Genomic DNA, 26027 nt, shown 5'->3' on the forward strand with positions numbered 1-26027 from the left:
TTTTTTGAGTTAAAATCTAAACGTTAATTATTATAGTCATTTTTTAATACTGAAAATAATCATAAGGATTAACTATAACATATTACAGATAGACATTGTAAATGTGAGTCTGGAATGGGAAATTGAAAGAAATATTCACATGACCGAAAAATGCAATGTTATGGAGGAGACATCAGGAGTTTTAAAACAAAATATTTTAAGGGGTTGTTCTTACGAGACATGAGGTTTGTAGATTTTATTCTGAATATCTGTTATCTTATTGTTTTTTTTTTGTAGATAAGAAGAAAAAAACAAACTTCAACGTTTATTTTCACATTATTTAAAAGTAATATGATTATGACAGGAGGCAAGAAAAGTTGACAGTGAGGATTGGAAATCTATTTTCATGGGATACCGGGCAAAACTGTTAGAAAGAAAGTAAAAAAAGAATAACAAATCGTTTATGTATATAATTATATATAAAATATACAATTTTAAACGGGGGCGCAAAATATTCCTTTTAATGCGAGAAAAAATGCTATACTCTGAAATAAAAGAATAAGAAATTAAAAATACATTTAAAATATGCATTTATCAGCATTCACATCGCAAACAACCCGGAAGTCAAATAGCCAATCATAATTCAAATCGCTTTTGGTGTTGCCAGTAACGACGACGGCAGTTAGCCAATAATGTCTTTCATGCCATGAGGATCAACAGTCAGTTATACCATTAACGTTAGCTGCATCTTATTGCATTACGTGTTAATGTTTTAGTTGGACATTGCTGTATATAGCACTATATTAGGGCATCGGTTGCGTATGGAGCGCTCAGTCAGGAGCGCGTGTTCCACCCCACGTATAGGACCCTATAGTATATCCCTCCAGCAAAGTTGGCTCATTGTGACAGACGAGAGAAGGAAGAAGCACAGCAAGACAAGATTTCTGAGAACTTCAGCAATTCGTATGCCTGCAGTCATGTCTCGTAAACTGTTTCTGCTTTGCTTCGTCGTCACTGTTGGTTTGATTTTGACAAACCTCCCGGGTTCCAGTGCAGGGGCGTGCGACTGCCCTCCGATGTGGACTTCTTTCCAAGGCATGTGCTACAGGTAACAGTGATTGCGGGCAATAGTTAAAGCCATCTACTTTTTTTTTTCATATTCAGTGTCATAGTTGTGAGTCATTTATTACATAAAAAAAGCATTTGGTAAGTTGTTCCGCGTTAATAATAATGTGCACATCAAACTTGAAAAAGTTTATAAACACTTTCTTGATTGCATCACAAAACCGGCAAAAAGTCGTACCCACTGATTTTACATGAAGATTCAAAATACACAAAAAGGGCCTAGTCAATCCTCAATTATACAAATTTCACGAAAAAGCAGTTCTTCTTCTACATTATTCCAAAGTTTGGGATCATATAACGAGTGGCAAATAGTGTCTTTTTGTGTTTTTCCCTTTTTTCTGGAACACTTTTTTCCCCAAAAAAAGTTTGATTAAGTTTGACAATTTCCTGCGAATCCGTTACATATCGTTTACTCTCAAATATATTAACACTAAAAGAGATGGTGCTTCTGTTTTCATAGTCGGTCTTAGTAATAGATAGAATGTGTGTTATAAAGCATGCTCAATTTTAGGTTTTTCAATTTGAAAATCAGTTGTTCAGAGCGTATCAAAAAGTTAATCCAACTTAACAGGCCTAGCATTTCATAATTGTCAGCTATGGAGAGTGCACTGGTAATTGTGAGGAAAGTAGAACTCTTTTTTTTTCCTTTCCACTGAGGCGTAATTATGCTGACAAATGTCATGCATGACGAAGCACATGCCATGGACTTTAAAGACAACAATTACAAACTGCACTTTTCCCAAGTTTGAGTGTCACACGAAGGAACAATGAATGTTTCACTGAAGGAGTGAGATCTGTCAATGACAGTGACCAAATAAACAAACCAGCCTGTATGAATGCAGGTTTCTGTTTAGGGTTTGTTTTTAGGGTTTCTTTGGTCCATAACCTTTTTGATGACCTTCTGGCAGATAGCGCGGTCACTTCCACTAAGGCTAGTCAAAATAGTCCATTTTCTCTGTTCATATGCAACACATAGCTCGCTGCAATAAACCATGTCTTGAACACGAAGAGAGATAATGGATAATGGGGTAGCCTTTGTGGGAGTGATAGAGTTATCAACAACGGCAGCCACGTTGAAGGTTATGGACCATCACAGATAAGAAGAAAACCTAAATACAGACCCGCAACTTTCTGTTTTATATTCATGCAAAATGAGAGGAATAGAAACATATGAAGCATTATGCATGGCAAAAGAACTTTAGAAAATGTAATGTGATGATGCAGTATAATTTACTTCTGCTAAAAGAGTTTTACGATAACACTATAAAATAAAATCTATAGCCCCTGTAAAACTTGTTCAAGATAACAATAGTAGTTGAGAAGAGAATGGAGGAGAATCAGTTCCTGGTGAAACTTTTCAATGAAAATTATAAAAGGGAAAGTTGACAAACGGAGATGGGATAGGTGAAAAAAAAATGAGTTTGGTTTACACATTGAATGTTGTGAGGGACCAAAACAAGCACAGTTTCTTTATGCTGAACTATATACGTAGGTCTCAATCTATTGCGAAATCCCTTTGATATTTTTACACGTTCATCTTCATCAGACCTGTGTATATCTCATTCTTCATAAAACTGTGCCCCAAATATTCCCTTTATTTATGTCATGCGAAACCTTATTGAAAAAACAAAATAAATCAGAACTATGAAACTTGAAAGTTCAAGAATCTATCGCATTTTCGGATCCGGGATGTGGATAACTTACCTGAGTTGGTGGGTTTTTAGATTAATTTCTGTACTGTAAACAGTTTCGCAAGATACTTTCATGAGATGTACATTTACTGTATGCATATTAACAACAAACTTCCCTTTTGCCTTATTTTTCTCAAAATAGAGTTTAATTCCTCATAAAGGTTTTAATATTTGTAAGTTACGAGTATCGATCCGTAGACCCCCTCTATTGTGTTGTGTGTGAGATGACAACAATTATTTTCTATTGTTATTTTGAGTCTAATTTCCAAAATATGGTTTTGTGATAATATGAAAAAATGTGAAAAAATTTCAAAGCGCATTCGTAACGTTGGTTTGTTATATGCGCTATATAGAAGCTTGATGATAATTAATCGATAAAGATAAAACTCTTTAATAGTAAAACGATTCAAATTTGAATGTGCTGATAAAGTGATCAAAATTGAGGGACTGAGAACGTACTGGCTATGTGCTCGACGCACATTGTATGATACCACTGAATAAAGAATAGCAATATTGACAAAGAAATGTGGCCTATTCTTTGATACCTGAATATATGATGAGGTATTTGTTGGTGTTGAAGGTACTTTTCAGGACAACGTTTGACGTGGCAGGAGGCCGAAACACAATGTCAGTTGTTTACGACGCAATGCTGGGACGAAAACGCCACCACCGGCCAGCTTGGTCATCTTGTGTCCATTCACTCCCAGGCGGAGATGGATTTCCTCATAGTTTTCTTTGAATCTATACGAAACAAACGGGTACGTATAATTGAGAACAGAAACTAAAGATCTTTAAATATACTTATCTTTTACTTTCGTGGGAAACGTGGGTGAGCTTTGAATAAGGTGGAAATAACATTAACCATTTTAGTAACTGAAGATTCCGTAAAAAATGGCCTATTATTATGGAAGGTAGGGCAATATTACTCTGGTAATTTACGTCGATGTAGGGCAATTTGTCAATCAGTTGCAATGAAAACATCTCGACGGAAGAAAATCATGAATTTGAATAACAAAGCAGTACCCGCTGCATACTATAAATAAGGATTAGAACCAACACTTGGTTTCGGGCGAAAGCTCGGTGGTCCAGTGGAAATGACGCCTGTCCGGTGATCAGGAGGTCGTGGGTTCAAATCCTGCTCGAGTATGTACGCCCATGATTTTTTATCATGGCTACTACTAAAACACTGATCAATTCAGTGCTTATTTACGTCGATGTAGGGCAATTTGTCAATCAGTTGCAATGAAAACATCTCGACGGAAGAAAATCATGAATTTGAATATTACTCTGATTTCGACAACTTTCTAGATTATGCAAAATAGATCATGCTCCATGCTGGAAAGAACACAGGTCCCACAGAGTGAGAGCCACAGTGTGAAATTTCTTCACACTGTTAAATTCGAGCGTTTTGAACAGTGTGAATTCAATGTGAGTCGTCAATTCAAAATGTGAAACAGAGCATTACCATGTGAACACTCTGAGAAAACCACACCACAGTGTGAATCCATTTTCACACCTAAAATTCCAGCATTTTCTCAGAGTCGACTCTATAAACACACTGTGGAACACTGTGTTCTTTCTAGTAGGGAATATATTTGTTTTTTTGTTTATTGTAAGTTATGTTAATTTGAAAGCCTATTAAGACTTCATCGAGACTTATTTGTCATTATACAAAATTCTGATAAACTTTTATTGACCTTTTGCCTTTTTCAAATTACGTAATTAGATAATGTATGAAAAATGAAATGATAAAGCATAAAGCAGTTACTAATGGGTTAAGAAACTGAGACGAAGAGGAAGTTTCATTTTTGAAAACTAAAATGCAATAGCGATCATAATGAACTTTAGAATAGAATATGAGCGATTCTTAATTGACTTTGCAATCAAAATGCCATGTAAGTTTGTTCGCTTGTTAGCCGATTAACCCCGGAAGTGGCATCGGAAAATTCAGGTGAAGAACGTTTTTTTTTTTTTTTTTTTTTTGTGTGGTCCATCTCATTAAAAATTGGGCTCAATTCCTTTTTTGTTCTACTTTTTTTCTTTTTTTCTTTGTGCTTGTTAGCTGATTAAACCCGGAATGGCAACATATAACGTAAACTGCCGCCCTCTTTATAAAAAAAAAAAGGCAGCGCCGGCCTTGATTCTGATTTGTTTGGAATGCTGTCTTTTAATGAGTCCCGGCACATGTTGTGACAGGCAAAAAATATCTTTATTCGATACAATATCTTGATTCCATAGAAATCAATGATAACCACAAGAAACATTGAAGTTCTTAATTTATAATCACTGATTTGATTAGGGATTGTTTGTTTGTTTTTTTATAGTTTGTGATTGACTCCATAGAAATCCGATGATCGTAACTTTCTCATTTACTTTCACATACACACACACATACACACACACTCTCTCTCTCTTTATCTCATTCAATAGCGAAGATGCTGCAACTATCTTTATCCTAGCAAACTTTGTGAACAACTTCATGGATTCATTTTACTTTAAACAGGACAAGACAGGCTATTCGAAATGAGTTTCCGTTGAGTCCGGTTGACTCGAATCCGTTGACATCTACGTGTGTAAACCTCAAAGCATAGTGTATTTGTGTGTTTCTGCACGAGTGTTTGTGCATTTTTTGCCGCTTTCTCATTCGAACTGTCGAAAGAAGAAAAAGAGAAGTGATATAGACAAAAAACCCGGCAAATGTGTGTGTCTACTTTTAGAGTTTTAGTTCTGTTTATATAATATTCATATACCTCTCAAAGATAAAGAACACTATGACGAGGTAACATGAAACACATACCATGCAAAAAGAGAGAACCCGAAAAGAGAATCATCTGGTTGGTAGTTAAATATTCCAAAAGATTTATTGCGCCACAACCATTCTAATGGTGGAAAATTTTCAACTACAGCCTTTCGAGGCTAAGTTATAAAAGTCTATGTAGCTGTTTTTGCCATCATTATTACGGTTGTGACACGATGAATGTTTTGGAATAAACGAGAAAACATTTCCAAATCAAACAAAAGAAATATGCAATGTGTGATATACCGTTCTCATTTTCTTTTCTTTCCTATCCTATGCTTTCAAATCAACAGGTCACTGGCAGGCAAATGGTTTGGATTGGACTGAGTGATTTGGCGACAGAGGGTACTTTCGTCTGGAGTGATGGTTCGGACGTTGATTACACCCCCTGGCACACAGATCAACCAAACGACTATCGTAATGCGCAGGATTGCGTGGAATTCGGCGTGGAATATGAATACAAGTGGAATGATTTGAGATGTGACCCTATTGATGAATGGATTGTAGATGATTATGTATGCAAGATGGGATAAGAGGTTCAGGTGAGAAAGCTGCATAGCGAGGGAGGTGTTGTTTTAGAAGAAGACGGAACCAAAATCTCCCCTTTTAATGGTATCTTTTCCACAAAAACATCTCGCACTCTATCGCCGATATGAATGATCTGATTTGACATGAGAAGATCGCTTTAATCTGTTTCAGTGTGCATTATTTTTTAACACCAACAAAACTTGCGAACAGCAAATCTCCGCCCCTTTCCTGTTCATTGTTCTCGGTAGCATTTTGTTTTCCCAGTGTCCAAAAGAATAGAACGTGAACAGGAAGTGAAGAAGAAGAAAAAAAAAACTTGTACAATTTTTTTTTTAAATCTAATGTTAATGGTACTCAAAATACAGTGAAACACAAAATATGTACGCTGAAGTGCTAAGCCGGGTGAGCAAAATTGTGCACAAATGCGGGTAAGATAGAGATATAGCTGTATGTGATGACATTCTCGTATTCCTTTTGGTTTCCTGTTCTCGGTCATTAATAACAAGTGAGTTTGAAAAGCTGGAAGCATTTTTCCGTACAATAACCATCAGGGAGTATGTACACGATTTCAACATTTCCTCTGAAATGCAACCTAAGATTGTTTTGAAAATTAATTCCAAAAATCACTTCTGCCACCGCCAAATTTAAACTCTCCGGAAGACAATCATGGAGCAAGTGAAATATTTAGAACACAAATTCATTAACGCACAAATTTTGCACAACTGAAGAGATTCTACACTTTCTGCAACACCTCCCTTGTGTGCCTTATCCCAGTAAAAACAAGTAGTTTACTCGTCTTCTCTATCCTATATATGGCATTATCATAACGCCTGTGCTGATAAGTAGTAAGGACAGTGATATGCACTTCCTTCACTTTAGTCATACTTTAATAAGACATTTCTTAACATCCCTGTAGACGCAAATGATAATCATGGAAGATGCAACTTATCTTCCGTGCGTACTATTAAATTCTGACTTTATCAAGCATGATTTCTCCAGGGTTTTCCGTGTTTTATGAATGGTATCAGATTCTTCCCTGACACTTGAATGTTTCAGAGTGCGAGACCAAAATCAATTGAGTGAAGTTGAGATATAGCTTTATAGTGAAAGTGTTCGTGATGTATTGTGCACATTAACATACACACAAACATTTATATATATACAGGGCATATCCAAAAAGAGTTACACTTTTGAAAAAAAAAACTGTCTAAATTACATTTCAAAATATTTGGAAGATTTTTTTTTCATATTTATGGATCCCCAATAGTCTCATCAAGGGTAATCAACAAAACACATTTTTGTTCATGCTTGGCTGAACACTGACGCTCTTTGTCCATAGTGTGAAAAATGACTCGCGCCAAATTGAGAGAAGATGGAAAATTCAGCCAGCAGTCCAAATAAGTGTTCCAATTCAAACAAATTGCACTTTTGCTTAAAGCTTTGACTATGTTATGATAGTCTGAGATTTTTTGTCAGCTTGATTGATTGATTGATTGATTGACTGACTGCTTGTATTGATTGAATGTTTTGATGATGCATGAATTTTGTACTTTTCTTCTTGACTGAGTGACTGGCATGTGGGTTCGATACGTCTGTGCATGATTTGTGATCACTGTGCTTAACTGATCATAATGTTGTTAATTTTTATTTTTATTTATTTATTGTCTTCTTTATAAAAGCAGGGTAGTCCCATTCAAGCCGCAAGGCCTGCTTTCCAAGGGAGCCCTGCTGTAACAAATCACATTTATGATACAATAAAATATATATACATGAAGATAATATACAAACACACATAATGATACATTTCATAAAAGTGGAGAGCCTCTGTTGATAGATATAGCGAGAGAGAGAGAGAGAGGGGGGGGGGGGGAGGGAGAGAAAGAGAGGGCGAGAAAGAAAGGTGACAGGAAGAATACATGTGTACAACTTTCAAAGAAACGAGAAATTAACTACTGCTGGTAACCACCTGGATGTTGCGGACATTGCGTTTAAAAAGGGGCAGTGAGGCGGAGGATTTGACAAACACGGGTAGAGAGTTAAATAGTTTCGTTGCTGTGTATGAAAAAGACTGCTTTTTATACTCGGACTTGGGTTTAGCTAGATAGAGTTGGTGCATGGAGACTGATCTCGTAGAGTATGGATTAGTTCGCTGAGGTAAAACTCGTCTTAGATATTCGGGAGCAAGGCCTTTCAAAATCTTGTACATAAATACATTATAATCATATTCCAGCCGGTGTTTAACGGATTGTAATTTCAAAAAATCTAACATACATGTAATTTGAACAGGGGTATAATAAGGTGCATCTAACACGAAGCGACAATATTTGTTTTGACACCTCTGTAGCCTCATTAAGTTTTTCTTCGACAGTGAGCCCCACACAGTTGAACAATAATCAATATAAGGAAGTATCAAAGTGAAATATAAATGAAGGAGTACTGGTTTCGTCAGGCAGTGCTTAATCCTACGCATACATATAAGAGAGTTCATAATTTTTTTAACAATATCATTGATCTGAAAAGACCAATCTAGATTCTGATTTACAATAACACCTAAATACGTAAATTTGGTTACATTTTCAAACAATTTATCTTCCATTCTGATCTGTAATTTAACTGAATTTTTCTTCCTTCTACCATAAATTAACATAACTTTAGTTTTATGGGTATTAACAACTAATCCATTTTCATTCAACCATTTACATAAAACATTTGTATCATTCTGTAACTGTGTTTGAACAGCCTTTACTCCATATCCTGAAGAAAAAACGGTTGTGTCGTCTGCGTACAGTGAAATATTAGTACTAATATGAAAAGGTAAATTGCTTATGTCATTAATGTACATACAAAATAAAAGCGGGCCCAGTATTGAGCCCTGCGGTACACCGGAAGACACTGGAAGAAAATCACTTCTTATACCTTTGTATGACACTAATTGCTTTCTTCCTAATAAATATGATTCAAACCATGATAATTCAATACCGTCTATACCAAAAAAAAAAAAAATCAGTTTCTTAATAAGAAGATCATGGGGAATGATACCAAACGCTTTCCTCAGGTCTAAAAAGACTGCACCAGTAAATCGACCTTTGTCAAGGTTATCGTACAACATTTCACAAACTTCCATTAAACACGTTGAGGTGGAGTGTTTACTCCTGAAACCAGACTGCCGATCACTCAACAATTCTTCTTTATGTAGGTATCCCATCAATTGAGAATGAACTGCTCTTTCTAACACTTTGGAAACAATTGACAAAAGGGAGATAGGACGAAAGTTATTTAGTTCTTGATTTGCTTTTGCTTTGGGAACAGGGACTACTTTAGCCATTTTAAAATCATCAGGGAGACGCCCAGATTGTAGTGATTGATTAAGAATGCACACATAGGAGTGGCAACCAATTCAGCATTAAGCTTCAGCAGTCGAGGGTGGAGGTCATCAAGCCCTGCAGATTTCGAACAATCTAGCTTAAGTAGTTCTTTTTTTTAACAAATTCAAAGGTGATCTTGTCAAATACAAAACATGATTGTACTTTACTAAGTCGTTTAGTGGCATCCACGCTGTTGTGGTTGTGTCTCATTTCACCGGAGTCTTCTTTTCCATGAATTGACTCAGCGACTTTACTAAACATATTATTGAACTCCGTTGCTATTTTTAAAGGATCAGATACAATTTTCCCATCAATGACAACATATGAAGATGCGTTACATTTACTATCAGGCAAAAGCCCTTTTACAATAATCCAAGTTGTTTTCATATCATTACTTTCCTCAATCCTATTGCGGAAATAAGCCCTTTTCAACTTTTTATTCAAAATATTAGCTTTGTTTCTCTATGAAATATATTTCTCCCACAAAATAACACTTTTACTTTCATCACAAATATTTTCATGTTTCATCTTATCATATTGACGTTTATAATAATCTCTATTCCTTGCTACTTCTTTATAAGATGAATTTATCCATGGGGAACCTTTTAGTTTCTTACGCACTGATACATAAGGTGCATGTTTGTCAGACAATTTCAGAAAAACATCTCTAAACTTCTGCCACATGATGTTGACATCAGTAACATTTGAAAACAATTCATTCCAATCAATACACCCAAAATCATTGAGGAATGCAGTTTCACTAAACAATTGAAAAGATCGAAAACGAGAAACTTGAGGCAACATATTTGAAGTTTTTACTTTCGTTACAATATATACTAAAGAATGGTCACTGAACCCAATAGATGTACACCTGAACGCAATTCCCCGAAAGTTGTTGAAGCAAAAATCACATCTATAAGAGTCTTACTAAAGGGGGTCACACGTGTTGGCCTCTCAATGAGCTGTTTTAATCCCAGTGACTCACTTATTTCAGTTAACCTGCCGGACAAAGAATTTTCTGTAAGCATGTTACAATTCAAATCACCTAACAATATTATCTTATCGGACACAGAAAATATTTGCTCTAGATTTTCCTCAAGTTCTTCAAAAAAGGAGACAGAGCTATTCGGTTTTCGGTACACAATACAAATGTACAAACTAGCCTCATTTCTGACTTTTACTTCGACCCAAAGCAATTCTAAACTTTCACGTTCCAAGTCATGTCTCCTGATATGAGGTATACTGTTTCGAATGTAACAACAAACGCCTCCTCCAAAATAATCTCTGTCTTTCCTTTCCATATTATAGCCATAAATACAACATACGTCCTTCCCAATAGTTTCATCTAACCAAGTCTCAGATAATGACATTATATCATAAGGATAATAATTTAACAAACCACGTATGACGTCACCTGTTTTATTTCTAAGACTTCTAACCTTCAAATGTGCAATTTTCAGCCCCTTTTCAATGGAAAACGAACAGTCTTCAAAATTCAACTCACTCTTATTATCATTTACAGTAGTACCAAACAAACCCGTACTTATCTGCTGTTCTGAATTAATATCATACACAAAGGGTAATTGGGAAAATAAACATTTTGTCCACTGCCAATCCACAAATTTCTCACGAAGATCATTATACTGAGCACTTGAAACATTTACACATCTAGTATGTACCCATTCTGAACAGTTCGTAAACAGCAAAGCTTTCTGATTTCTCTTTACAGTTTTTCCACATACAGCGCAAGGATACAAGATAGGCATACACACTAATATTCAACGGAATAGAGGGGTAGTAACATCAAAATGAACAGTAAAAACAAAAAACAAAGCAAAAAATAACCGAAAAAGCGTGTACATAAGTGTTCGCTCGGTTCACGTAATGTTCAACGTAGTCACTTTGGATAGATGTTCTTTTCTCGTTACCTTGTGTCGGTCGCCATTGGGAGTTTTGACCAGTATGACTCCGTCCTGTGTCCATATTCTGTGGTCCTTCGCTGAGTTAGCAGTTCTGAGTTTCCACAGGAGTTTCGCTCTTGACTTGGTTAGGCTTTCATTGATGAATACATGCCTAGTTGATGACGGTGGTGGGTTCTGCGACGTCGATGACGACGTATTCCGTAGTTTCCTGCGAGCGGTGTAGATTCGTTCGCGGATTCTGTAGTTTGTGAACTTCACAATGATGTTCCGATCACGCTTTCGTTGACCGGTGGGTGGAGTGGTGCCGAGACGATGGCTGCGATCGATGTCGCTGGCGTTGATGTCCACATCAAGCTTGTCACGGCATAGGCTCCTTATCACATCGTCGATGTTCTCATTGTCGTCGTCGCCCTCGGGTATACCATGTATACCAGAAAATACCAGGCAGTTCCTCCTTGTATACTGCTCGGAGTCGTCGGCGGTGGCTTTCAGGTTCTCTACCTCCCTCTCGAGTGCAACGATCCAGTCGCTGTGATCGTCGACATCGAAATCGACGGATTTTTTCACCTCCTCGCATAATGTGTCTCCGATTTCATGAAGGAGCTTGCTTTTGATGCTGGTTACAAGGGTGGCTATGAAGTTTTTGTCGTTGAGGAGAGTTCGTACAACGGTTTCGATGACAGAAGAAAGTTCACTTTCGTCATGAGCACATTCGTCTATGAGAACTTCAGCTGCAGTCGATTGGGGGGTAGGTTTAGTGTCAGTCGTCGGCTGGCTGTCGGCTGGCGTTTTACAGCTGTTTCGTTGCCTTCGGCTTTCACCCCTCATGACTATGTACACTCTTAGAAAAAAGGGTTCTTTTGAGCACCATTAAATGGTTCTCAGCACTGTCACAATAGCGACACCCTTTTTGGTGCTCGTGAGAACCTTTTTTAAATGGTGCTTGTCGGCACCTTTTGCAAGAGGTGCCCATTAGAACCTTTTTCCCGATGAAATGGTGCTCGTGAGTACCATTTGAAAGGTGCCCATGGGCACCTTTTTGACTAAAGATGGGCACCTTTTTGACTCTTTTCAAAAGGTGCTCATGAGAACCATTTCATTGGAAAAGGTTATAATGGACACCAATGTTAAAAGGTGCTGACAGGCACCATTTAAAAAGGTTCTTACAGGCTCCAAAAAAGGTGTCGCTATTGTGACAGTGCTGAGAACCATTTAATGGTGCTCAAAAGAACCTCTCTTTTTTTTCTTAGAATGTAGTATGTGAATTGATGTCTGTGTATTTTTGGTGTGTTTCACACGCAGTGCTGGTAAGTTGCTTCACTGGCACCATTCTTAAAGGTACATTTGTACATATCTGCATTGAAAATGTGCATCACAAACTCATTTGAAATGAAATGAATTGAACTGAATTTCATCTCATCAATCAAACATACGTACAAAACATACATATTAGCAATACATAAGCATGTCATACATTATCGTTGACACTGGAAAAAAAAAGCAAGGCTAACACACCCATGCACACACAGTTTTACAAGCATGAATACAAACGTATACATGAAGAGTTTGTTCGCAAAAACCGATAAGTCCATATTTGCCAAATGGAGATATTTGCGATTAAAGGTCAAGAAAAATAAAGAGAATAATAAGAAAATGTTTGCTTCTTTTGACCATAACTTCAAAAATGTACCTTTATATGCAGTGACCAATATATCATTTAAAAGGTATTATTTTGTACTTTATGACAGAGACCGTACTTCAAAATCTTCAAAAATGGACTTTTCGGATTTTGCAAACAAACTTTCACATGTACATGAAATTCACCAATATTTTTTCATGAAACATCACTCAATAACTGAAAACCATAGAAATTTGCTCTTTCACAAATACGCAGAAATGTATTTATTCACCTTAACTTTTACAATCTAAAGGTGAGGTTTGTATTTGTCATGTTATAATCTGTCAAATATTCTTAACAAAATATTTTCATTTGTTCACTAATTTCTTTCCACAATATTTGTCATTTGTGCACCGAGCAGTTCTTGAAACACCATCACACATCTCTGTACAGATGATATGAAATAGCAAGAGGTGCATCAGGCTTTTGAAATACATAACAAATTTTCTAATTCTCTGTGAAATAATTCCTGCATGGCTGAGATACAGTAATTGTGTCAGTCTTAAGATAGGCAGAAGTCAAGTATATTACTTAAGTAGCATGAGGAACTTTTTCCACATATTTGTTTTTTTTTTTTTGGTGTTGGGTTGTTGTTGTTTTTTTGTTTCTTTTAAAGCATATTTGTCTTAAAAGCAACTACAAAGGGCATGCAGGAAAACAATTCCATTAAACAGGACCTTTGGTATTGTCACAGAAAACATACATTATGATATTGCTGGTATGATACTTGGGAGAGGATAAGCTTTACACTTCTCCACTTCACTTCACATTCATAACGTCGAGTACTTGAATAAGCCAGTTCGTAGTTTTACTTTGCGCATGAGCAGAAAAAAAGGTCATTGGTACCAAAACGCATGATGGTTTTTAAATTCATGGAGATAAGCATGTTCTGTGATATAATGATTATTCATGCAATCCTTGTACATGATACTTGTCATTACATCCACCGGACTGCAAACCCGGTATTTGGCAATACGAATATAAACATGCTTCAATGCATTCAATACAAGACAAAGAAATGGATGCTTCCCCCGAGGGTTGTTTGACGGACCATACTGGTCACCTGGTCTCGCTATGCAAGATCATTTTTGTTGAACACAAATTCCATAAATTGTTACGCCGGGCAACCTTACCAGTACGCATTATGTTGCTTTGGATACGAATGAAGTGCCTAACCAACTAAGAAAATAGAAAGGTCATTTGTACCAACGTGCACATGAGCTAATTACGAACTGGCTTATTAACTTATCTTTCTTTGTACACGAGTGACCTTTTTTTTTTTTGTTCTGCAATTTGAAAGCACCATATACAACTGCAAATACAAGAAGAGTATAAATTCAGGTTAATCATGACCTCTTACAATTTACAGCATGTCCTACGAAAAAAAAAAAAAACAAACACACACACACACACACACAAAAGAACACATTGTTTTATAATGTGAAGGATAATAAGAATCCCAAGGGGAAAAGAGCTAGGATACCACACCCACACAGTTTCACAAGCATAATATGAACAAAATTCCTCAACCATGATCTAAAATATATAACATTGGGAATCAATAAAAATGTACACTTTTTTAAAAGCAGAGCCATAAATTCATTAGAGTAAACTATATACAATGCAGGCCTAAAGCTGAGGTTTGAATTTGCTGTCCTATAACCTGCATATGACAATAATAATCTTATGTTGTTAGCATTTTTCATTTTGTTCACCAAATTTGGCAACAGTCTTTTAAACATTGCACCACCACGTACATGTACATGTACATTTTGTATTTCTGCAAAAACAATAAAAACTGGTGACAAGAGGTGCATCACTGCTTTGAAATAAATTACATAATCTTCAATTCTCTACACAATACGTAATTCCTGCGTGGGTATAAATGCAGTAAGTTTTACCAGTCTAGGTGCAAACTTTAAAAGTGTGCAGAAATCGACCACACAATGACTGGAGAAGTATAAAGAGCATTTTCCGTTTGTGCTTTTAAAGTTTAAACTATGAATGACTCCACTTCTCAGATTGGCATCTCGTCTGATCTGTACGTCTACCCCCCCCCCCTCCCCCCCCTCCCCCACCCCAATACAGTTGATTCAAAGTTGTTAAATGCAAATTATAGTGAAACATTATCACTGGTACATTGTAAGTTGCAAATACTGTATTGGGATCATAACAAAACATATGTGACCCTTCATCACACAAACCAACAAAAAGTCGCCAGACGTGAATATTTGGTTGACGGCAGATTCTGAAAGAGCAGCTATGAAATACGCTATAAGTCAATGCAAACGGACTTACCTGCCCTATCTACATATTTCTAAAAGGTTTTCTCTGGCAGCATCAGTGTTTTCTCTTTAACTCAGCTCATTCTTGGCTAGCGTAGGTTTCTGGTCGATGCTGTCAACGGGCTATCCGGGCTAAAATTGTCATTCTGATCGATGTATTCTTTTGGGCACCCAGCTCATTCTTGACTAGCCCAGGGATCTGTCTGATGCTGTCACCGGGCTATCACAGGCTGTCATTCTGATCGATGTATTGTCTTAGCCACACAGCTCATTCTTGACTAGCCCGGGGTTCTGGCTGATGCTGTGGATGGGCTATCCCGGGCTGTTATTCTGATCGATGAATTCTTGTGGCCGCCCAGCTCATTCTTGGCTAATGTTAAGCCTACGGTTCTGGCCGATGTTGTCAACGGTCTGTCACGGGCTGTCTCTCTGATCAATGTAGAGTCTACCTTGTTCCCTAACCGCACCAGCGACCCAAACACGTCCGTACTGGTTATCGTCCCGGCCGGAGTTACTTGTTCCCTGGTTTCTGTGCATATTGGTGTGTCCCTGACATATGAATTGAAAGATAAAGAGGTTTATACAATGGACCTACACCGCGTTAATAAAACAAAGTCATTGCTATAATTCGATAAACAGAACACGGCATTACATGACGTGATTCCTTGCTTAGAACAAGCCTGAAAACATACTCAAGAGATTTTGACCTAGGGCCTTAGGCCTACTGGGCTATAGACAGACCTCTATTGTGTGTATTGGCTCTAACGTTAACACTAACAACAGTTCCTTATTGCATGTACCGGTATATAGGCCTTACCCCGGGGTGCTCCTTGTACACAGTTATATCTTTGCGTTCGGCGTTCGGGCTGTGTTTCGGAGTTAGTAGACTCTACTTTTGATAGGCATAACCGTTAAACGTTACATGCAGGCCTAACTAAGTAACTTAGCCCGGCCCAGTCGCTGTAAAAACGTGACAGACATGCTCCGCACGGCGTCTGTTCGGGCTAGCCCATTGCTACGCCAAATTTCTAATTGTAAAGTGTTAACGTTAGGCCTAACATGTTATTGTTAGATCTGGATCTACTGTACCTGGTAAACATTGCACAAGATAGCAGCTTCGATCAAATTAGATTTAACATTAGGATCTAACCGTTAAAGGTTAATCACTGAACTGACTGAAAACGAAAACTGAGTGATGAATCTAACTTGATTTTGTACCAACGAATGTCATCTAAAAGTGAGATAAAACCACATTAAAACTAAAAATCTTACCTATTCTCCTAAATTGTGATGACTGCCATGGCGAAAATGGAATTGACAGTGACACGTTTCCAGTCCACTTTGACAAAATTAATGTCTAACGTTACCGGGTGCCGTTCGTTATGGTTGTGATGCATAGACCTACTGTGATGGTCTATTATAAAATGGGTTCAAGAATGTAGCCAATTGGAAGCGCTGAAATGAGTCACGTGTGCCTGCATTAATTTCTCACTAACATGCTCGGCCTGACGTCACAATGTTTACACTAGCAGTGCGCACTCAATCAGTTGTTACAAGTGCGTCGCGCGCTACTATACGCGCTGTCAATCCTGTAAACAACTTCTAGTTCGGGCTGCCGGCCGGCCTTTCTTGTGTGCATAACATAATATGTGGCGTACGTATACTCTTATACGTACACATCGTGGTGCGGGATTTCCGAGTGCGACGTGCTTGACTCTCGAGCGAGTGCTACATGTAGCTGACTGGTATTGACCCACAAAGGTACGTGAAAAATGCTGTTAGTTTTCGACCCATTTTATAAAACAAATGATGCACAGGATTATCTTGTGGCGTTAGTGGAGATGCAGCTCACTCTCGGGTATTTACAATGTAGTGCAACATGCACTCGTGTTTCACAATTGTAAATACCCTCGAGTGCGCTACATCTCCACTAACGCACTCTATCCTGTGCATCATTTGTATACTAGCCGTCTGCTGCTGCCTGCATGATATTGCATGGCACTACTCTGCCCGCTGTGGTGGTAGGTTTGCATAGGCAGGCAGGCAGCACAGGGCTACATAGCCGCGGCGCGTGCCGCGGCGGTTACATACACAAGTAAGATTCCCACGCGGTGGTTTGAAGTTTGAAGTTTGAAGTTTGATTTATTATGCAACGACCCTCATGGGGTATGGGAGTACAATGTCAATTGAAAATACAAAATTGAAAATTTCAAATAAGAATTAACGTATATACAAATATAATACAAATATATACAAGATATCAACATACTTTTCAAATAGAATTTGCATAAAAGTATGTTATAAATAATATACTATACAAATGTAAATCTATCACATGAATTACGCACAATGCAGGCACTGCCTGATGCAAATAATCACGCAAAGGGTATATAAAATAAACTAAATCAAATGAAATAATAAAGTGCAGTAACTTACTAAAAAAGGACATTATTACCTTACAAAACCTCGAAATGTTTGACAAAGTCTTTTTCTTAGTGGAATTAAACAATTGATCATATCTAAATGTGTTAGGATACTTCCTATAATACTTTTCGAGAAATCTTTTACGTTCTGTCATAAAGAAGGGACATACAAACAAATAATGAAATTCATCACTAATATATCATTTTTAAAACAATAGGTACACAAACGTTCAATTCTTGGAATGTCTTTGTAACGCCCAGACACTATTGGAAGCTTATGATTAAGGCAACGAAAACGTGTTAAAGATTTCCTATTATTTTCATTAAGACGAATCAGATACTTTTCAAAGCATAATTGCTGCTTAAAAATTCTATAAACAGTGCATTGATTGTTGAACTCAACAGTGCAGTACTAGTATGTGTGCGTTTACGCGTACGCATATCTGATCGAGCGCTAAAATTGGATGGTGGCAGCTGTCAGTTGGCACGCAGCCAAGAGAAGTCATTAGTCTACGATAAAAACAATATGTACTTTGTATTATCACAGCAGTGGAAACAAATACAATATTTTTGTACCAATACCACATTTTTGGTGATTCTTACATCTGGCATTCGAATATACAGCAAGGGGAAAAATGAAAGTGGACCTAAAGATATTGTTTGACCTGCAGGAGTACCACAAATAACACTCGGGGACTGGGTCGCATACTAGCAAATGGTGACGAACGGAACCATTTCGATTGGGAACCATTTATAGGTGCTCATCGGAACCATTTTGCGAGAACCATCTGATGAGAACCATTTTGGAGCCGACGAGAACCATTTGAGAACCTTTTTTTTCTTAGAGTGTAGTTGCCACTCGCCTATTCAGAATATACGGTTGGCGGAGCACCAGCACTCACGCGTCTACTCTTCGTCGTTCATCGCCACTCATGTTAGCAGCCCAGTGACAGAAGATCGCCAGAAAATGCTTTAACTATCATTATACAATCAAAACTGTGAGCAAAAGAGCAATTTGTTTGAATGAGAACATTTACTTGGACTGCTGGCTGAATGTCCCATCTTCTTTCAATTTGGCGCAAGTCATTTTTCACACTATGGACAAAGAGCGTCAGTGCTCAGCCAAGCGGGAACAAAAACTTGTTTGTGGTTGCACTTGATGCACGAGACTATTGGTTATCCATAAATATGAAAAAAAAATCTCCGAAACATTTTGAGATGTAATCATGAAAAATGTTTCAAAAGTGTAATTTTTTTTATACGCTCTGCATATATTTATGTATAATATCGTAAAAATATTTTGATAATATCATCACACGTGGACAATTTTCTAAATATATGATATATATATATATATATATATATATACACTCAGCAAAAAAAGTAAGTTCCCCCCTAACATTTTTGGATATATCTCAAAAAGTATTTTACGGATTTTCATAATTTAAACGGGAATGGATAGGGAATTTCATTACTCATAACATGAATGGCATATCATTGCCATCAGATATCATTATTGGTGTAAAAAAACGCATTTTATGTCAAAATGCATGGGAAAAAAGTTGCACTTCATGCTATATGAAGCATATTGTATACATTTCCTATGTAAGTTAGCAAATGACCTTTTTAAATTGTGCAATTCTCAGGAATTTCTTCAGGTACAATGTGCTTCCCTATTAAACAGATGTTATGCATACTTTTTAAATAATAGCCTTTTCAATATGAAAATGTTGGTAGAAGCCATGTGATTTGTAATTCCAATCTGGGTTGATCACATTAATGTGCCTATGGCCATTTCGCATCATGCGCTCAAGTTGTAGTTCAGTTTGTTGAGGGAAATGGCATCGAACGTATGGAGTGGCCTGCAAGATAGCCTGACTGTAATCGAGAAGAGAATCTTTGGGATGTCATTCAGCGGAAAGTGAGCAAGAAGGTGAAAGATGACACTTCACTGCAGAATTTAAGCACATCTTGCAGAGAGCATGGGCCGACATTGAGCAGCGCCAAGTACAAACTTTAGTTACCGGTATGAGGAAGAGATGCCGGCTGGTCATTGAAGCGGATGGTGGACATATCAATTATCAAATACTTCACTGTATGCTCATGAAAAGACAGAGATAGAGAAACATGCAATCAACCATGCTTAAATGTTCAGAATCATGAGTGATTGTTTCATTGTTTGTGTAAAAGTCATTGCAAATCACTAAAGTGCAACTTTTTTCCATGCATTTTGACATAAAATGCATTTTTTCACACCAATAATGATATCTGGTGGCAATGATTTGCCACTCATGTTATGAGTAATAAAATTCCTTATCCATTTCAGTTTGAATTATGAAAATCGGTAAAATACTTTTTGAGATATATCCAAAAATGCTAGGGTGGAACTTACTTTTTTGCTGAGTGTATATACATATATATATATATATATATATATTATATATATATATATATATATATATATGTATATATATATATATATATATATATATATATGTGTGTGTGTGTGTGTGTGTGTGTGTGTGTGTAACCCTGCATTACTAAACCAACAAAAATTCGCCAGACATGAATTTTAAAGTCGGACGATCGTCACCATTAATGGTGCGTTATTCCGTAAACTCCCGAACGACCGAAGTTTGTGCATGCAATTGCGCAATGCCAGACTCAGTGTTATATCAAAAAACATGTGGGACAATGCTGCCACTGAGACACGTGTGTGTGTGTGTGTGTGTGTGTACGCATCATATACAGACATTGTGACCGCGAGCTGCGGTGATTGGAGGAGAGAGGCCAGAAGACCTGTGGCTCTGTTGGCCTCTCTTCATGCGCATGCGCACTGAGAGTGTGCGTTCCGACTCGGAAGCTCTAATTTTGATTGAGAGTCTCTGTGGTGTTCGCTGATCCATTGAGAAAGCGCTATTTTCATTCGGTGTCACGTCATTTGATACAGAATGGGGGTGGCAGCGTGTTGCGTTCGTCTCTGTGCCGCACAAACCACTCGCCACGATTGTAAGAGCACACTCTGAAAGAGCAGACTTTAAGCTTTAAAATGACATATCATTATAACTCAATTCAAATGGACTCTCCTAACCTATCCTAATATTGGAAAGAAACCACACACTCTGGAAAAGTGTGAACTGAGAAAAGAGGCTCTGAAGTACAGAGTCCATTCAAGAGCTTTAAAATCTTTGCCAAACCATGATAGCAGTGTGATGAATGAAACATAAAACAGGATGCAAGCCACGGGAACAGCAACAATGAAGGGATTATCAGATTAAGCTGAACTAAATCATGCTTATTAACACATTCTGTAGATGATTAATGCCAGCTTTCAAAGGAGTAGCACCATTCTTTCCAAAGTTATTGTAGTTGAAAGTAAAGAGTATGGACAGGATTTTTAAGAATTGAAAAGGGGATTCTATGAGAAACACCTAATCGCACCATTCCACCAAAAAAAGTTCAAGAAAAAAACTGCTAAAAACACAATTTCCTGTTCGTTTTGTGATCCCAAACTTTAGTACACTGCAGAAGAAGACTTGCTCTTTCAGAAGATATGAAAAAAAACCACCTCAAGAGTGGCTGGATTGACCCATTTCACCTTTTTTCAGTTCTAGCACAAAATCAGTGAGGGCGATTTTTTGTTGGTATTGTGATGTACAGTCAGATATCATATGTGACCGTGCACCTCAAAACGAACATAAAGTCGCACACACTGATTTTGCGTGAGGACTGAAATTAAGTGAAATGGGTCAACCTAGCCGAACTTGACTTTTTCACATTTTCTGAAAGAGCGGGTCTTCTTCTACATTATGCAAAAATTTGGTATCATAAAACGGGCAGGAAAGTGTGTTTTTTTAGCAGTTTATCTCGAACATTTTTGGTAGAATAGTGTGATTATGTGTGTCTTTAGAATCCCTTTTTCATTTCTGAAAAACCTTGTCCACACTCTTCACTTTCAACTCTTATAACTTTTGAAACGATAGTGCTACTGCTTTGAAAGTTGGCATTAATTATGGATAGATTGTGTTAATGAGGCATGCCAAATTTCAGTTTAATCTGATAATCTCTTCATTGTTGTTACTCTGGTGGTTTACTTCCTGTTTTTTGTCCCATTCACCGCGCAGCCAGCATGGTTTGGTGAGGATTAAGCGCTTTCAGTAGACACTGTACTTCAGAGCCTCTTTTCTCAGTTCACACTTTTCCTGAGTTTGTGCTTTCTTTCCAATATTTAGATAGGTTAGGAGAGGCCATTTGATTTGAGTTATACATCATTTTAAAGCTTAAAGTCTGCTCTTTCAGAATATGGTCTTAACTAAAAATTCATGTCTGGCGACTTTTTGTTTGTTTTGAGGTGCAGAGTCACATATACATGTCGGGTATACACATTATTTGTGTAGAATTTTGTTGTAAAAATACATTCAAACTTGTATTTCAATGTAGGCCTACATTTCTTGTGTGTGTGTGTGTGTGTGTGTGTGTGTGTGTGTGTTCATGCTTCACAGAGTATTTGTGTCAATATTGAAGACAACCTTTGGTCTTTCAAAAGTCTTTTTTTTTTTTTTCTGAGATCCTACGTACACAAATTTCTCGGCCTACGTAACCATAACATCACAAATCTTGTGATGAATTCAAACCATCGATCAAATTCGGTGAAGAGGTGTAAAACGAGTGAAACACGCCAAACGTACGGCATCACGTATAGACTGGAACCTCATGGCTGCTCATGCATCACGACACGCATAAAACATACACAAGTCAAACACGCAGCGCACACCACATAAATTTTGCTTGGGAAATTAACGGTCTTGGCAGCTCTTTATAAAGAAAAAGAACAACAACAGTAACAAATGGTTTGCTCTATCACCAGGAAGGCCACTCACAACTTACTAGCATTCAACCTTGCCGTGCTGTCTCTGAGATGTCTTCTTAGTCGCGGAAAAGCCTCCGTCTCCATATCGTCGTCGTCATCGTCGCTCGCCATGGGTCTTCTAAGGTCAAAAATTTGTCTCCAAAACCAGCTGGAGAATAGAAGGAATCTCCGAGAAATAAAAAAATGAACGTGTTCAATTATTCTAGCGACTCCAAGGAGTACTATCTATAGTCCACTGAGACTTTGTGGAGACGTCACTTGTTATCAGTGACAACTGCCTCATTTCTGTGACAAGCCATTCAGATGCAAGGATTTCAGCAGCTTATAACAATTATGACAACTTGTCACTGATAACAAGTTTTATGAAACGGGGCCCAGGTCACCATTTACCGGTAGTCTCCGAGCCACTTTAAAACCACTTCAAGGAAACAAGTTTGCAGCATGTTACCGAACATCTCCAAATACTTTAAACCTGTTAAAGATTTCATCATAACACTCACTCAAGGAAGATGTGCGCCACCTACGTTGACATCATCATCTTTGAATATTTTGATTGGTCCAGCGAGTAACAAACACTTGTTGTATAGTAATGTAAAGACAAAGGATTTCAGACACGGAAAAGCAATGGCGTGATCAAGAAGTACTCCAAATGGATAAAAACAAAATTAAATTCATGGCATTATTTCGATCAAAAGCTATCCAGACAAAAAATAAGAAGAAAAACTGGTATATTGCGCCACATGAGCGTAAGGCCTACCAAAATTCTAAACATTCATAATTTATAAACCTTTGGAACGGAATCAGTTGTTTTTGTTTGTGATCATATCTTGTTTTAGTAGAAGCAAAATATAACTGATTATTCTCATAAATTTGAGCCTTTCCAAAGGGACGAATTGGGGAAACGTAATAATAAGTTTGCAAGGAATGTTAATGTTAAAACCAGGGATGTCCATCGATTCTGAGTATAGCTAAGGCCTGCAGAATTGCTTTTGTTTAAGTATTACACACATCATGATTCCACTTTCCGAATGTAGTCTATACTGCACTGTCCCCGGTAGCTACACCAGGACCCCATTATTTTGACAGCAATTACGAAAACTGTCATGTGTAATCTGCGGACAGTGTCTTCATTCTGCCCTCAAGCTTCTCTTCACTCGGTGTGTTTACTGGTGGCATGATTTTATTCATTCGAATGATATTCGTAGATAGATGTCTATGGGATAAAAAAAAACACTCATAATATTGCAGAAGTGGTATTTGTCGAGTGTAGTTGTAACAGACATAATATGTATATATATATATATATATATATATATATATATATATATATATATATATATATATATATATATATATATATATATATATGTATACTTACATAATACAACAAAGAAACTAAACCCACTACAAGAGCCCGTTCACTTCACATATTAACGATTTCTCAATGTTGCTTAGGATTAAACACATCATGTATCATCCGATCACTTTTTTCTCATTGGCTCAAAAAGCAGCCACTAAACCTCTAACATTATCTTCTTCTTCTTCTTTTTCTATCTCCGACAGTTTTACCCCTGATATTGCCTCTGACATTTTTACCTCAGTCATAGTATTTTTTCACCTCAGTCATAGTATTTTTCACCTGGCATCGTCACTTGGTTCTTATACGACGTTTTTTAGCAATCACATGCACATTGCAACAACCTAGTAGCCGATACGTGACACAAAGATTTCCAAAATAATTGGGACTCTGAACTCTCAAATACGAAAGATGATAATATAGTTAATACTTTGATGTTTTGTCACGCCTCATGTGTACATAAAGCTATAAGAGGTAGGAAACGTTATGAAATATAAAAGAAATAATCATTAGAAATAATGATGACCAAACATTGATAAATTCACGTACTTTGCAAACTTATTTGTCTTCAACACGTCACTCACACATAACACACACCTAGATCAACATTTACCCAATGAATAATATTTGCAAGTACCTTTATAACATGCATTTGTTTATTAAAGTAATTGTGATCAAAAACAAATATTGTACTTGTGCCACCTTAATGCTTCATCTTTTTCGACTGTTTAAAGGTTGTAAAAAACACGTCCACTTGATCACTCAGTATTATTTTGTCATTTATTCATTCAGTCTATTTTGACTATAAACTTGCCTCTATTGTAGTGTGTACATTTCAAAAGTGATAACGAAGACACACACCCAAAATCTCTCTCTTTCCAGTATATGAAAAGGTGAAATCGACAAATTCGACAAGTAAATGTTTGATTCCAATTAAGACAATGGTAACAATGCAGTTCGATGCCTTTTTTTTATTCTTCAGGGCTGCAGGAAATGTCACGTTCGATTCAATTATAATATTTTGAAATTGGAAAAAAAACTGCTCAGGTACAATTTGCCTTTATTTCATTGTTTCATCTTCAATAAGTACGAGAATAGCTTCCTGCCAGTTACCTTCAAGGGCACAAATTGTCCAACCATGCTTGCAATTTGTTATTATTAAGTTTACAAGAAATACAAAATAGTCAAGTCTCTATAGTTTGAGAAGGAATAATTACATAATAGATTTTGCGTGTGCCTATATCATGTTGCTGTTTTGGGAATTTTCAGCTCACAGCTTGTAGTGACCTGGTCATCTGATTTCGGATGAACTAATTTGATAACAAACCATACAGGGGTATTACTAAAGGGAAGGTCATCAAAGTATCATTTTTTTTTGGTATATAGCTTTTGTTGGATTTTTCAGCCCACGGCGTGTAGTGACCCAGAGGACTGATTTTGGAAGAATTCAACAAACATACAAGGGGTGAGGGAAAGTGAGTCAAGTATGAAAATGAATACATACGTGACGAATATAAGTGTACCAGTATATCATTCAAGAGACATGTTCGACTTCGAATCTATGCTTAGAGCCCCTCATGAGTGTCTGTATCCTGGACAGCTCCTAAACGATCGATTGATTGAGGGTACTAAATAATTATTGTATACATAGTATTAGTATTAGTATTAGTATTAGTATTAGTATTAGTATTAGTATTAGTATTAGTATTAGTATTAGTATTAGTATTAGTATTAGTATTAGTATTAGTATTAGTAGCGGAAGTAGTAGTGGTAGTAGAAGTGGTAGTAGTGGTAGTAGTAGTAGTAGAAAGCTGTAATTTGTGAAGTAGTAACGGTGTAAGGCCGCTCGAAGTTCGAAGGAGTGTGCAAATGAGGTCACTACCCCCTTGCGTACGTAGGTGTAGTTGCATTAAAATATCGGCCAATTTCATTCCAACTTGCCAAACTAAAGTTTATGTTCAGTTGTTACTACTGTAGTTCTCATTCATGTATTGGACAATGGAAAAT

This window comes from Diadema antillarum, unplaced genomic scaffold (genome assembly GCF_040938485.1).
Source record: "Diadema antillarum isolate AM-2024a unplaced genomic scaffold, OU_Dant_1.0 seq00000112_RagTag, whole genome shotgun sequence".
In the NCBI taxonomy this organism is placed as follows: domain Eukaryota; kingdom Metazoa; phylum Echinodermata; class Echinoidea; order Diadematoida; family Diadematidae; genus Diadema; species Diadema antillarum.